Here is a 13929-nt window from a genome sequence, read left to right as displayed (position 1 = left end):
TGTACTCTTCAGGTCTGTAACAAGTTCGGACTCTCTCCAGGTCTTAGGCTTTGGCTTTTGCACAGCTTAAGGGCTTCCCTGGTGGCTCATCTGGTAAAGAATCTGCCTGCATTGCAGGAGACCTGGGTTCGATTCTTGGGTGGGGAAGACCCCCTGGAGGAGGGAATGGCAACCCACTCCAGTATTCTTGCCTGGAGAATCCACACGGACAGAAGAGCCTGATGGGGTACAGTCCATAGGGTCGCAAAGGGTCGGACACAACTGAGCAACTAACATTTTCACACTTTTGCATAGCTAAACCAAATAGCTGCTCGAAAGCTTAAAATCAAAATTTGAAAATTTGTATTCAGACTTCTTAAGGCTGCCCAGTGTTAAAAGGGATGTTCTCTACACATCAGGGACCTGATCTCAACTGCTTTGAAAGCGTGGGCAGGTTACTTGATCTCTCTGGTTGTGGGTCCCACCTTAGGACACCCACTTCACAGAGCAGTAGAAGAAGTCAGTGCGGGTGTCTCTGAGCCTCTCTTGAATCCCTGGGCAGCTGCATCCCAGTCTGCTTTTAAGTTTTAAGCAGACACTGGGAATGGGCAGTCAGTGTTCCACGAAGTCTTTCTGAGTGCTCTGTACCTGACAGTCCTAGAGAATTCCCGTAAGCAAACTCAGTAACAGACTCATCAGTGCATTTCCCAGTCACATCTGACTCTTTGCGACCCCATGGACTGTAGCCCGCAAGGCTCCTCTGTCCATAAATTCTCCAGGCAAGAATACTGGAGTGGGTAGCCATTCCCGTCTCCAGGGAATCTTCCCGACCCAGGGGCTGAACCCAGGTCTCCTGCATTGCGGGCAGATTCTTTACCGTCTGAGCCACCAGGGAAGCCCAAGTTTGCCATAAATCCGTACCAAAGCAGGGAGCCACAGCACCTAAATCTGGCCAATAGTTTCATTCATGAAGAGAGGAAACCTCTACACAAGGGTGCCACCCACAGTTGCTCATATTATTGTACACATAGCCCGTGTGATTTGGGGACATTTAAATTTTCCAAACTTTCCAACTTGAGCAAACTCCAGGAGATGGTGAATGACAGGGATGCCTGGTGTTCGGCAGTCCATTGGTTGCAAAGAGTCAGACTTGACTGAGCAACTAAACAATGACAAGTTTTCCAAATAGAAGAGATAAACATCTTCCATTCTACCCAAGCAGCTAATTTATTCAATGGTCATTTGACCTAAGTCAGTGAGCACTGTCGACTAAAAAAAGATGTACAACTTGAGAGTTGCAAGTTAAGTTTTATTTGGGGCAAAATGAAGACTGTGACCTGGGAGGCAGCATCTCAGAGAGCTCTGAGACTGCTCCAAAGCGGCAGTGGGGGAAAGTCAATATGTAAGGTTTTGGTGAAGGGGGAGTTCAATGCCATGAAGCACTCATGTTACAAAAGGTTTTTGTTAGTCATGAGGATCTGATGTCACCATGAAGGGATTTAGTGCTTTCTCTAAGATATGAGAAGATGCAAAGATTGAGATCATAAAATCTGTTCCTAAAAACATCCAACTATCTAAAGACCTTTCCCTCTAGATCCTCTGGAGCACAGAGTGCCTCACTCCACCTCGAACTCCCTCAGGGGTTGTTGAAGGTCAACAGCTGTAGCAGCCTGGGGTTCAATTTCCCTGCAGGCAGATGGCAGTGATCTTCGTAAGTGCCAATTTGTAGTTGACACGGCCCTCTTATGGTCATAAATCCAGGCATACATTGAGGGGCATTTCATAACCATTTTGTCCTGCCTTGCTGGGAAGGCTCATTCCCAGTTCTGAAGAAGGTTTTTGCCGATAAGCCACTCAGTGTGCCATTACCGGACTCGATCTTAGCAGTCAAAGACGTCGGGACACCTGTCTTCTAGTTATGGCCCAGGAAAGGATTCCCTCTTGTTGCATGAAAATACCTACAGTTACACTATTACAATCACTGATCGTATATTGAGCTATACATTTGATCAGCTGCTTCAACTCTAATCCTCATTTTCATTGGAGGCTTAGTCATACACCTGGTAATACAAGAAATAATAATCTTGTGAAAGAAGCAAAATGCAAATGGTATAGTTAATAACATTAGTGGAATTAAAAGTAAATAGTTTAGCCATGAACCTCCCGCAGCAAACCAGTTTTTTTTTTTTTAAAGATCATCAAGACTAGGGAATGGGTCACTGAAAGCAGAAGTCTGACTTTTCATATGGTTCACCAAATGTGTTATTTTAGAGAATTCATCAGGTATAAAAACATAGGATTCAGTTTGAATTATGGCGCAGGTGCCTCCCTGAAATGCTGTAAGGATGTCAAGGGCCATGCAGTTGTGTAGAACTGCCTTTTTCATCAGAGAGATCTCAGAATTCAGTAGGCTAATAGCCCGATTACTATCATTTAAAGCTTATGAAAGTTGTTAAGGCTTCAGTTCAGTTCAGTTCAGTCGCTCAGTTGTGTCCGACTCTTTGCGATCCCATGAATCGCAGCACTCCAGGCCTCCCTGTCCATCACCAACTCCTGGAGTTCACTCAAACTCATGTCCATTGAGTCGGTGATGCCATCCAGCCATCTCATCCTCTGTCGTCCCCTTCTCCTCCTGCCCCCAATCCCTCCTATCATCAGGGTCTTTTCCAATGAGTCAACTCTTCACATGAGGTGGCCAAAGTATTGGAGTTTCAGCTTCAGCATCATTCCTTCCAATGAACACCCAGGACTGATGTCCTTTAGGATGGACTGGCTGGACCTCCTTGCAGTCCAAGGGACTCTCAAGAGTCTTCTTTAACACCACAGTTCAAAAGCATCAATTCTTCGGCTCTCAGCTTTCTTCACAGTCCAACTCTCACATCCATACATGACCACTGGAAAAACCATGACCTTGACTAGACAGACATTCATTGGCCAAGTAATATTTCTGCTTTTGAATATGCTATCTAGGTTGGTCATAACTTTCCTTCCAAGGAGTAAGCGTCTTTTAATTTCATGGCTGCAGTCACCATCTGCAGTGATTTTGGAGCCCAAAAACATAAAGTCTGACACTGTTTCCACTGTTTCCCCATCTATTTGCCATGAAGTGATGGAACCAAATGCCATGATCTTCGTTTTCTGAATGTTGAGCTTTAAGCCAACTTTTTCACTCTCCACTTTCACTTTCATCAAGAAGCTTTTGAGTTCCTCTTCACTTTCTGCCATAAGGGTGGTGTCATCTGCATATCTGAGGTTATTGATATTTCTCCCGGCAATCTTGATTCCAGCTTGTGCTTCTTCCAGCCCAGCGTTTCTCATGATGTACTCTGAGTATAAGTTAAATAAGCAGGGTGACAATATACAGCCTTGCTGTGCTCCTTTTCCTATTTGGAACCAGTCTGTTGTTCCATGTCCAGTTCTGACTGTTGCTTCCTGACCTGCATATAGGTTTCTCAAGAGGCAATCAGGTGGTCTGGTATTCCCATCTCTTTCAGAATTTCCCACAGTTGATTGTGATCCACACAGTCAAAGGCTTTGGCATAGTCAATAAAGCAGAAATAGATGTTTTTCTGGAACTCTCTTGCTTTTTCCATGATCCAGAGGATGTTGGCAATTTGATCTCTGGTTCTTCTGCCTTTTCTAAAACCAGCTTGAACATTTGGAAGTTCATGGTTCATGTGAACTTCCAAATGTTGGAGAATTTTGAGCATTACTTTACTAGTGTGTGAGATGAGTGCAATTGTGCGGTAGTTTGAGCATTCTTTGGCATTGCCTTTCTTTGGGATTGGAATGAAAACTGACCTTTTCCAGTCCCGTGGCCACTGCTGAGTTTTCCAAATTTGCTGGCATATTGAGTGCAGCACTTTCACAGCATCATCTTTCAGGATTTTAGATATGGCCAATTACATCCTCTAAGGCAATGGCACCCCACTCCAGTACTCTTGCCTGGAAAATCCCATGGATGGAGGAGCCTGGTAGGCTGCAGTCCATGAGGTCACTAAGAGTCGGACACAACTGAGCGACTTCACTTTCACTTTTCACTTTCACGCATTGGAGAAGGAAATGGCAGCCCACTCCAGTGTTCTTGCCTGGAGAATCCCAGGGACAGGGGAGCCTGGTGGGCTGCCATCTATGGGGTCTCACAGAGTCGGACACAATGGAAGCGACTTAGCAGCAGCAGCAGCAGCCCCACTGAAGGCGTGCACGCACACGTGCACACACACACACAGTAGCTGCTGAACGGTCATACCAGTAGGATACAGATCGGCGACCCACTGGGATCATACCAATGGTAGATTCGTTGGGGTTACCTCTAATTTGTTAACATGTATGACCTTAAGTTCATGGGAATCCCAGGCTACACCTTCGTATTCATCCCTGTAGATGTGATGGCCATAAATTAGTCCGACGAACCCACAGAGTTCCATACCAATCACTCTCTCTAACAGTAATGATAGACATAGTTCATAAAGCACCCAGTCTTGTTTCAAAATTACCAGGTTGATCATTTTTAGTATGATTTAACCCTTCCCAACATAGAGGGGCTTTTAAACTAAAATGACCATAGCCTGGTATTAACCATAAGGATCCAACCCATAACTGTGAGAGTTTTCCTTTTAATAGATGAGAGGTTAATTTTTTATAGAGACTTAGCTCATCACTCTGACTGAGTTTGAATGACCCTAAGAGAAAACTTAAGTGTATGGCCAGCATCTGCTGGGGCTGCTGCTGCTGCTGCTAAGTTGCTTCCGTTGTGTCCGACTCTGTGTGACCCCAGAGACTGCAGCCCACTAGGCTCCCCCGTCCCTGGGATTCTCCAGGCAAGGACACTGGAGTGGCTAGCATCAGAGCAGATATTATTAAATGGCCATGTGAGAGGATCCCATCTAGTAATATCGTGAATAGATGAAACAGGACTGAACATTCATCTAAAATAAATTTCCTAGTGGGTATCCAGTCAGAGCCCTAGAGAGCAGAAATCCACCAAAGTAACCCAGAAGTACTAGACACAGGTAATTGGCTACAACCCAACAATTGGATTGAGTTTTAAACTAGCATAGACTCATGTCCATGATAGAAAGCATTTGATTGATAGGCATAGGTCCAAGGAATCAAGAAAACGTTATAAATGATCATACAAGTCAGATGAGCATCTTGGGCAAGCTGCCTACTTCTGATGTCCTCTTCTTCTTGCCCTAGTGGAGTGTAATTTCCTCTATTTGAGCATTGTTTTAAGGTGAGTTGGGATTTGCCTGGTGGCAAAGATGGTAAAGTGTCTGCCTGCAATGTGGGAGACCTGGGTTCGATCCCTGGGTCGGGAAGATCCCCTGGAGAAGGAAATGGCAACCTACTCCAGTACTCTTGCCTGGAAAATTCCACGGACAGAGGATCCTGGTAGGATATAGTCCATGAGATCACAAAGAGTCAGACACGACTGAGTGACTTCACTTGAACATCACTTGAGGTCAGCAGGCATCTCTATCAACCAGTCCAGCTTAGGGGCTTTTGGAAGTGGGAGTTAACCCAAGAGTCAATTTCCCTTTGGTTTCACTGGGCATGAGCTAGTTTAGAGTACGTGATAGAAAGGTCCTTCCATCCAGGTTGGAGAAAGTTCCTTAAACTATGTCTTCTTCCAATCTTGGTTGCAGGTCATGCATGAGGCATCTGATCTTTATCCAAAGACAGATTACTAAGATAAGCTTCAGAAACAAACCTAGAGTGTCCTTTAATAATTCAATTAAATTTTACATTAATATACCCTAACAACAAAGAACTATCCAGAAAGTAAGTCTGAGTAGAAACAGACCTCCATTAACAAGCTGGGATTTAACATTCATTGGAACATCTCTTTCTCCCTAAAATCACCATCATTTTTACCAAATTAACACCTGTTTGTCATATAGGTCTGGTCTCAATAAACTTGGCCTGATGACTTATATAACCGTAATTGATCATAGACTTTTTTGCTTTGCTGAGACTTTTATGGAGTCTCAGATTGAACTTTTAAAATAAAACCTTTCAGGGCTAGGAAGAAGAAAAAAGAAGTTGCTCAGTTGTGTCTGACTCTCTGCGACCCCATGGACTATAGCCTACCAGGTTCCACCATCCATGGGATTTTCCAGGCAAGAATACTGGAGTGGGTTGCTATTTCCTTCTCCAGGAGATCTTCTCAACGCAGGGATTAAACCCGCATCCCCGGCATCGCAGGCAGATACTTTGCCAAAGGCTTATCACAGATTTTGCCTAGTCAGATCATCAGTCGCTCAGTTGTGTCTGACTCTTTGCGACCCCATGAATCGCAGCACGCCAGGCCTCCCTGTCCATCACTAACTCCCGGAGTTCACTGAGACTCACGTCCATGGAGTCAGTGATGCCATCCAGCCATCTCATCCTCTGTCGTCCCCTTCTCCTCCTGCCCCCAATCCCTCCCCGCATCAGAGTCTTTTCCAATGAGTCAACTCTTCACATGGGGTGGCCAAAGTACTGGAGTTTCAGCTTTAGCATCATTCCTTCCAAAGAAATCCCAGGGCTGATCTCCTTCAGAATGGACTGGTTGGATCTCCTTGCAGTCCAAGGGACTCTCAAGAGTCTTCTCCAACACCACAGTTCAAAAGCATCAATTCTTCGGTGCTCAGCTTTCTTCACAGTCCAACTCTTACATCCATACATGACCACTGGAAAAACCATAGCCTTGACTAGACGGACCTTTGTTGGCAAAGTAATGTCTCTGCTTTTCAATATGCTATCTAGTAATAAATGTTTCAAAATCGTATTTTATTTGGAAAATGACTTAGCTATTCAATAGACTTCCAACACTCAGTTAAGTACAATCGTTAGAAGTTCAAGTTACCCCAGTCTGCAGAGACTATTTTAGACAGACATTCCTAAAGCATAATTATTCTTGAGTCTATCTAAAGGTTCATATCTCATTTGCATTTTGAAGAAGTTTTTTGACTTGAGAGAATTTCCTTGCTGACAAACTTGTAACACATATAATAATATTTAACTTTTGTTAAACCTAGGTAAAACGAAAATATGCTGCTTAATGCTAATTACTCTTACACATGTCTACATTATTTAGATCAACAAACAAACATTAATATCAGTTATTTAATGCTGAATATTTCCAAGTTCACATGAACCTGAAATTCATTTAGGTTAATTTCTCTTGTGGTAGAATTATTTGAATTGTACATGCCCCCTTTTTTTTTTCAAAGCCAATAATATTAAACGTCATTTACACACTGATCTCAGCAATCAGCAATATTATCCAAAATACAAAGATGCACACTGAGACCTACATTTATCCAAATAAATGGAAAACAAAGTCATGTTTTCCAAACTTAGTTATGAATCAGATATCACGATACAAAACACACTAATTGTAAAAATGGTTGGAGTAAGATTTGAAAAGGCTTTGTTCCCCTTTTTTTCTTTTGGTTTCAGGAATTAGAGATGGTCTAGATAAGTGATCCAGAGAGCTCTGGTCTAAAGGTATGGGAGGAATTATTTCCTCTTAGCAAGAATTCTTAGATAACTTTGTTCATCAAGCTTTCTCTGGAGTCTAAAGAATATTGTGAGCACATTGTCAGAAATTGTGTTTTTCTATAATCATAGTTTTATAGCCAAACTTTAGACCAGGTATGCTCAGCTTGGCCCTGATAATAAGGGCCGATTGATCCCAGCAGGGATTGTGCCTCTGGGGAAGTGGGGGCCTCCGTTTGATCAGCCCCAAGCTGTTAATTACGGAAGGAAGCGGACAAGAACAGGAGTGCACGATGGACTGAGAGCTCGTCCCAAAGCATCCCGCCAGTCGGGAGACGTCTGTTGCCCCTGCTTTGTTGGGGCTCTGCCAGCCAGCCCAGACTGAGTAAGAAGGGATGTGTGAATCCCAACCTGAGTCAGATGGTGGTGGGAGAAACACAAACCACGGGACTTGGGACACGTGCTTGGGAGATGCAAGCCCGAGTAGCTTGGTGGTCGTCTGCCGAGGCCCTGGGCTGGGTTGTGGGCTGACCCTGCCCTAAGGGAGCATTAGCATCATGAAGAACCAGAGCCAGGTGGAGGGGCTTCCCGTGGTCTGTGGGAAGGGGTGTCTGCCTGCATGTTTTTATAATCTTCCTTTAGCACACCTTGTCCGAGGATCCACTGACTCCCTGCTCATTGGTGGGCTTGTAGATGGAGGCAAGACGTTCTCTGAAGACATGGGTGAGGATGAGAGAAACTCTTGTACTTTTGCTGAGTACAAAGGCAGAATCAACAGGATCAACAGGACCTCTGTGGAGGACAGCCGGGGACGGCGGGGCAGGCCTGCCTAGGAACGAGGCAGGGACAGCTGTCAGACAGAGCACACCAAGGCCCTGACCCTGGGGATGGACAAGGATGTTTGTAGGCATTTTTTTTTATCCATGGCAAACCGCGTCATTGTGCCAGTGGCCCTTGCATAGGGTCAGCGCGGAGGTCAGCTGTTGATCTCAGGCCTCTGAGTCCAGAGGGCACTGTCCACACCTTGTCACATCACCTTGGGTTTTGTTTGTATGCAGAGTGTGACCTTTCACCTGCTCACCCCAGGCACATGTGTGCTGGAAATGAGCAACTTTCGGTTATCAGGTCTGCTCAGAGCCTCTCCACGCCGGGGTCCTGGGGTGGTGCCCTCAACCCTGTCTCAGCTCGTGTTCTGCTTTCTGTCAATCCAAGCAGGGACTCAGTGTGACCCGAACCCAGGGCGCCTGTGTCACTGATTCCCACTGGGCAGTCAGTGAGCGACTCACTGCATCATTTCTTCATCAGCCCTTCCATGTAACGGTAGTCACAAACCCAAGTCCCACTGGAGCGCAAAGCTGTTTATTTGCCACTGGGGCCCCCAGTTACCACCTTTACCCTGAGGCCACAGAGGAAGGGGGCCAAACACTCCCCACCCCACCCCCAAGTCCCAGAGTGTGGACTCTCAAACACCCACTGCAAGGCATGTGCTCAGCCAGGTCTGTGACCCGGTGGGATCGTGGTTCTGTTGTCATCCCTCATGGTAGCACCTCAAAGCATGTCACCTGCTTGAGGTTCAGCTTCCCTCCTGCTGGAATCCATCAGTGGCCTGGGGAAAGCCTTGGTCAGCCTCTCTTTTAAATGTGTCATAAGGGAATTCCAGGGATTCCCTGGTGGCTGAGACGGTTAAGAATCCACTTGCAACGCAGAAGACCTGGGTTCAATCCCTGGGTTGGGAAGATCCGCTGGAAAAGGAAATGGCAACCCACTCCAGTATTCTGGCCTTGGAAATCCCATGGACAGAGGAGCCTGGTTAGCTACAGTCCATAGGGTCGCAGAGTCGGACACTGAGCAGCCAACACTCAACACACAAGGGGCTTCCCAGATGGCACTAGTGGTAAAGAACTCGCCTGCCAACGTAGGAAACAAGGGTTTGATCCCTGAGTCCAGAAGGTCCCTTGGAGAAGGAAATGACAACCAGTTCTAGGATTCTTACCTGGATAATCCCATGAACTTCTCTGATAGCTTTGCTTGCAATGCAGGAGACCTGGGTTTGATTCCTGGATTGGGAAGAACTGCTGGAGAAGGGATAGGCTACCCACTGCAGTATTCTTGGGCTTCCCTTGTGGCTCAGCTTCCACTGTACAATCATAAGGGATTTGAATTAGGTCATACCTGAATGGTCTAGTGGTTTTCCCTACTTTCTTCAATTTAAGTCTGAATTTGGCAATAAGGAGTTCATGATCTGAGCCACAGTCAGCTCCCGGTGTTGTTTTTGCTGACTGTATAGAGCTTTTCCATCTTTGGCTGCAAAGAATATAGTCAGTCCGATTCCAGCATTGGCCATTTGGTGATGTCCGTGTGTAGAGTCTTCTCTTGTGTTGTTGGAAGAGGGTGTTTGCTATGATTAGTGCGTTCTCTTGGCAAAACTCTATTAGCCTTAGCCCTGCTTCCTTCTCTACTCCAAGGCCAAATTTGCCTGTTACTCCAGGTGTTTCTTGACTTCCTACTTTTGCATTCCAGTCCCTTATAATGAAAAGATCATCTTTTTTGGGTGTTGGTTCTAGAAGGTCTTGTAGGTCTTCAGAACCATTTAACTTGAATTTCTTCAGCATTACTGGTTGGGGCATAGACTTGGATTACTGTGATATTGAATGATTTGCTTTGGAAATGAACAGAGATCATTCTGTCGTTTTTGAGATTGCATCCAAGTACTGCATTTCGGACTCTTTTGCTGACCATGATGGCTACTCCATTTCTTCTGAGGGATTCTTGCCCACAGTAGTAGATATAATGGTCATCTGAGTTAAATTTACCCATTGCAGTCTATTTTAGTTCGCTGATTCCTAAAATGTTGACATTCACTCCTGCCATCTCCTGTTTGACCACTTCCAATTTGCCTTGATTCATGGACCTAACGTTCCAGGTTCCTATGCAGTGTTGCTCTTTACAGCATCGGATCTTGCTTCTATCACCAGTCACATCCACAACTGGGTGTTGTTTTTCACTTTGGCTCTGTCTCTTCATTCTTTCTGGAGTTATTTCTCCACTGACCTCCAGCAGCATATTGGGCACCTACCGCCCTGGGAAGTTCATCTTTCAGTGTCCTATCTTTTTGGCTTTTCATACTGTTCATGGTTTACCATCCCCTTCTCCACAGGACCACGTTTTGTCAGAACTTCCACCATGACCTGTCCCTCTTGGGTGGCCCCAGAGGGCATGGCTTAGTTTCATTGAGGTGGACAAGGCTGTGGTCCATGTGATCAGATCGGTTAGCTTCCTGTGGCTGTGGTTTTCAGTCTGTCTGCCCTCTGATGGAGAAGGATAAGAGGCTGATGGAAGCTCCCTGATGGGAGAGACTGACTGAGGGGGAAACTGGGTCTTGTTCTGATGGGCAGGGCCATGCTCAGTAAATCTTTAATCCCATGTTCTGTTGATGGGAGGGGCTGTGTTCCCTTCCTGTTCTTTGACCAACCTTTGGTGGAGGTAATGAAGACAGTGGTGACCTCCTTCAAAAGGTCCCATGATGCACTGCTGCACTCAGTGCCCCCGACCCTGCAGCAGGCCACCACCAACCCACACCTCCGCCAGAGACTCCTGCAAAGTCTGGGTCAGTCTCTTGTGAGGTCACTGTTCCTTTCTCTTGGGTCCTGTTGTGTACAAGCTTTTCCCTTATGCAGTGGAAGTGACAAATAGATTCGAAGGATTAGATCTGATAGACAGAGTGCCTGAGGAACTATGGACAGAGGTTCATGACATTGTACAGGAGGCGGTGATCAAGACCATTCTCAAGAAAAAGACATGCAAAAAGGCAAAATGGTTGTCTGAGGAGGCCTTACAAACAGCTATGAAAAGAAGAGAAGCAAAAGGCAAAAGAGAGAAGGAAAGATATACCCATTTGAATGCAGAGTTCCAAAGAATAGCCAGGAGAGATAAGAAAGCCTTCCTCAGTGATCAATGCAAAGAAATAGAGGAAAGCAATAGAATGGGAAAGACTAGAGACCTCTTCAAGAAAATTAGACATACCAAGGGAACATTTCATGCAAAGATGGGCACAATGAAGGACAGAAATGGTATGGACCTAACAGAAGCAGAAGATATTAAGAAGAGGTGGCAAGAATACACAGAAGAACCATACAAGAGAGCTTCAAGACCCAGATAATCATGATGGGGTGGTCACTCACCTAGAGCCAGACATCTTGAATGCAAAGTCAAGTGGGCCATAGGAAGCATCACTACAAACAAAGCTAGTGGAGGTGATGGAATTCCAGTTGAGCTCTTTCAAATCCTAAAAGATGATGCTGTGACAACTGCTCCACGCAATATGCCAGCAAATTTGGAAAACTCAGCAGTGGCCACAGGACTGAAAAAGGTCCATTTTCATTCCAATCCTAAACAAAGGCAATGTCAAAGAATGCTCAAACTACTGCACAACTGCACTCATCTCACATGCTAGCAAAGTAATGCTCAAAATTGTCCAAGCAAGGCTTCAATAGTACATGAACCGTGAACTTCCAGATGTTCAAGCTGGATTTAGAAAAGGCAGAGGAACCAGAGATCAAATTGTCAACATCCGTTGGATCATCGAAAAAACAAGAGAATACCAGAAGAACATCTACTGCCCTACTGACTGCTCCAAAGCAGTCAGTGTGGATCACAACTGACTCTGTGGATCACAACCAACTGTGAAAATTCTTAAAGCAATGGGAATACCAGATACCTGACCTACCTCCTGAGAAATCTATATACAGGTCAGGAAGCAACAGTTAGAACTGGACATGGAACAACAGACTGATTCCAAATAGGGAAAGGAGTACATCAAGGCTGTATATTGTCACCCTGCTTATTTAACTTATATGCAAAATACATCATGAGAAATGCTGGACTGGATGAAGCACAAGCTGGAATCAAGATTGCTGGGAGAAATATCAATAACCTCAGATATACAGATGACACCACCTTTATGGCAGAAAGTGAAGAGGAACTAAAGAGCCTCTTGATGAAAGTGAAAGAGGAGAGTGAAAAAGTTGATATAAAACTCAACATTCAGAAACTAAGATTATGGCATCTGATCCCATTACTTCATGGTAAATAGATGGGGAAATAGTGAGAGACTTTATTTTTCTGGGCTCCAAAATCACTGCAGATGATGACTGCAGCCATGAAATTAAAAGATGCTTGCTCCTTGAAAGAAAAGTTATGATCAACCAAGACAGCATGTTAAAAAGCAGAGACTTTACTTTGCCAACAAAGGTCCATCTAGTCAAAGCTATGGTTTTTCCAGTAGTCGTATATGGATGTGAGAGTTGGACTGTAAAGGAAGCTGAGCACAGAAGAATTGATGCTTTTGAACTGTGGTGTTGGAGAAGACTCTTGTTCAGTTTTCTTGCTATAAAAAATAACACAATCATTCAGCAAATGATTTGACCCTCGAAATAGAAGCAATTGGACATCATCTCCCAGGGCAGCTTATAAGGTAACTAACCCAAGTTTGAGGAACACTTAAGTAGCCAACTTGGGTGATCTGGCAGTACCTTAGGTAATGGTGGGCTTCCTCCGTGGCTCAGTGACGGGAAATCCGCCTGCAACACTGGAGACGCAGGTTCAATTCCTGGGTCAGGAAGATACCCTGGAGGAGTAGATGGCAACCCACTCCAGTATTCTTGCCTGGAGGATCCCAGGAAGAGAGGAGCCTGCTGGGCTACGGTCCACGGGCCATAAAGTCAGACATGACTGAGCATGCATCTACTTATCTACTTACTAGGAAATGGCAGATCTAACCATTTTCAAATGTTTAAATGAGAATTGTTGTTAATTTTAATAATTACTGGCTTCACTTCTTTCTCAACAATCTGATATCACTGTAATCTACAACACTTCTAGATTTGGATCAGTTCGTTTTGCTTATCCTTCCTTCTGTAAAAAGAAAGGAATTTAGTGATTACAGTGATTAAACTGCAATAAAGCTACATACTTAAACAAGGATTTTGCCCTTTCAAGGTGAGGCTGCAAACACAAAGAATACTGTGCTGTCGGTCACTCTGTGAAAAGCGAAAGTGAAGTCGCTCAGTTGTGTCCAACTCTTTGCAACCCCGTGGACTGTAGCCCACCAGGCTCCTCCGTCCATGAGATTCTCCAGGCAAGAATACTGGAGTGGGTTGCCATTTCCTTCTCCAGGGGATCTTTCTGACCCAGGGATCGAACCCAGGTCTTCCGCATTGCAGGCAGACGCTTTAACCTCTGAGCCACCAGGGAAGCAGTCTGGGCCAAGACTGGATTCGGCTTCTTCGAAGTTTTCTTGAAATGCTGCTTTTAATAACAGATAGTATGAGTTTTCTAGTAGCAGAAAGTGAAGAGGAACTAAAGAGTCTCTTGACATGGGTGAAAGAGGAAAGTGAAAAAGCTAGCTTAAAACTCAACGTTCAAAAAACTAAGATCATGGCATCTGGTCCCATCAGTTCATGGCAA

At 44.9% G+C, this 13929-nt stretch overlaps 1 protein-coding gene across 1 annotated transcript in view; it reads left to right on the top strand.

Annotated features, from left to right (window-relative positions):
- The window catches only part of SRD5A1 (steroid 5 alpha-reductase 1), a 38074-nt gene that overhangs the window by 811 nt on the left and 23334 nt on the right, over positions 1 to 13929 (top strand). The window lies entirely within an intron of this gene.

The sequence above is a fragment of the Bos indicus genome, chromosome 20 (genome assembly GCF_029378745.1).
Source record: "Bos indicus isolate NIAB-ARS_2022 breed Sahiwal x Tharparkar chromosome 20, NIAB-ARS_B.indTharparkar_mat_pri_1.0, whole genome shotgun sequence".
NCBI lineage: Eukaryota > Metazoa > Chordata > Mammalia > Artiodactyla > Bovidae > Bos > Bos indicus.
The sequence above is the reverse complement of the archived record's forward strand: the minus strand, read 5'-3'. Positions and strand labels throughout refer to the sequence as shown.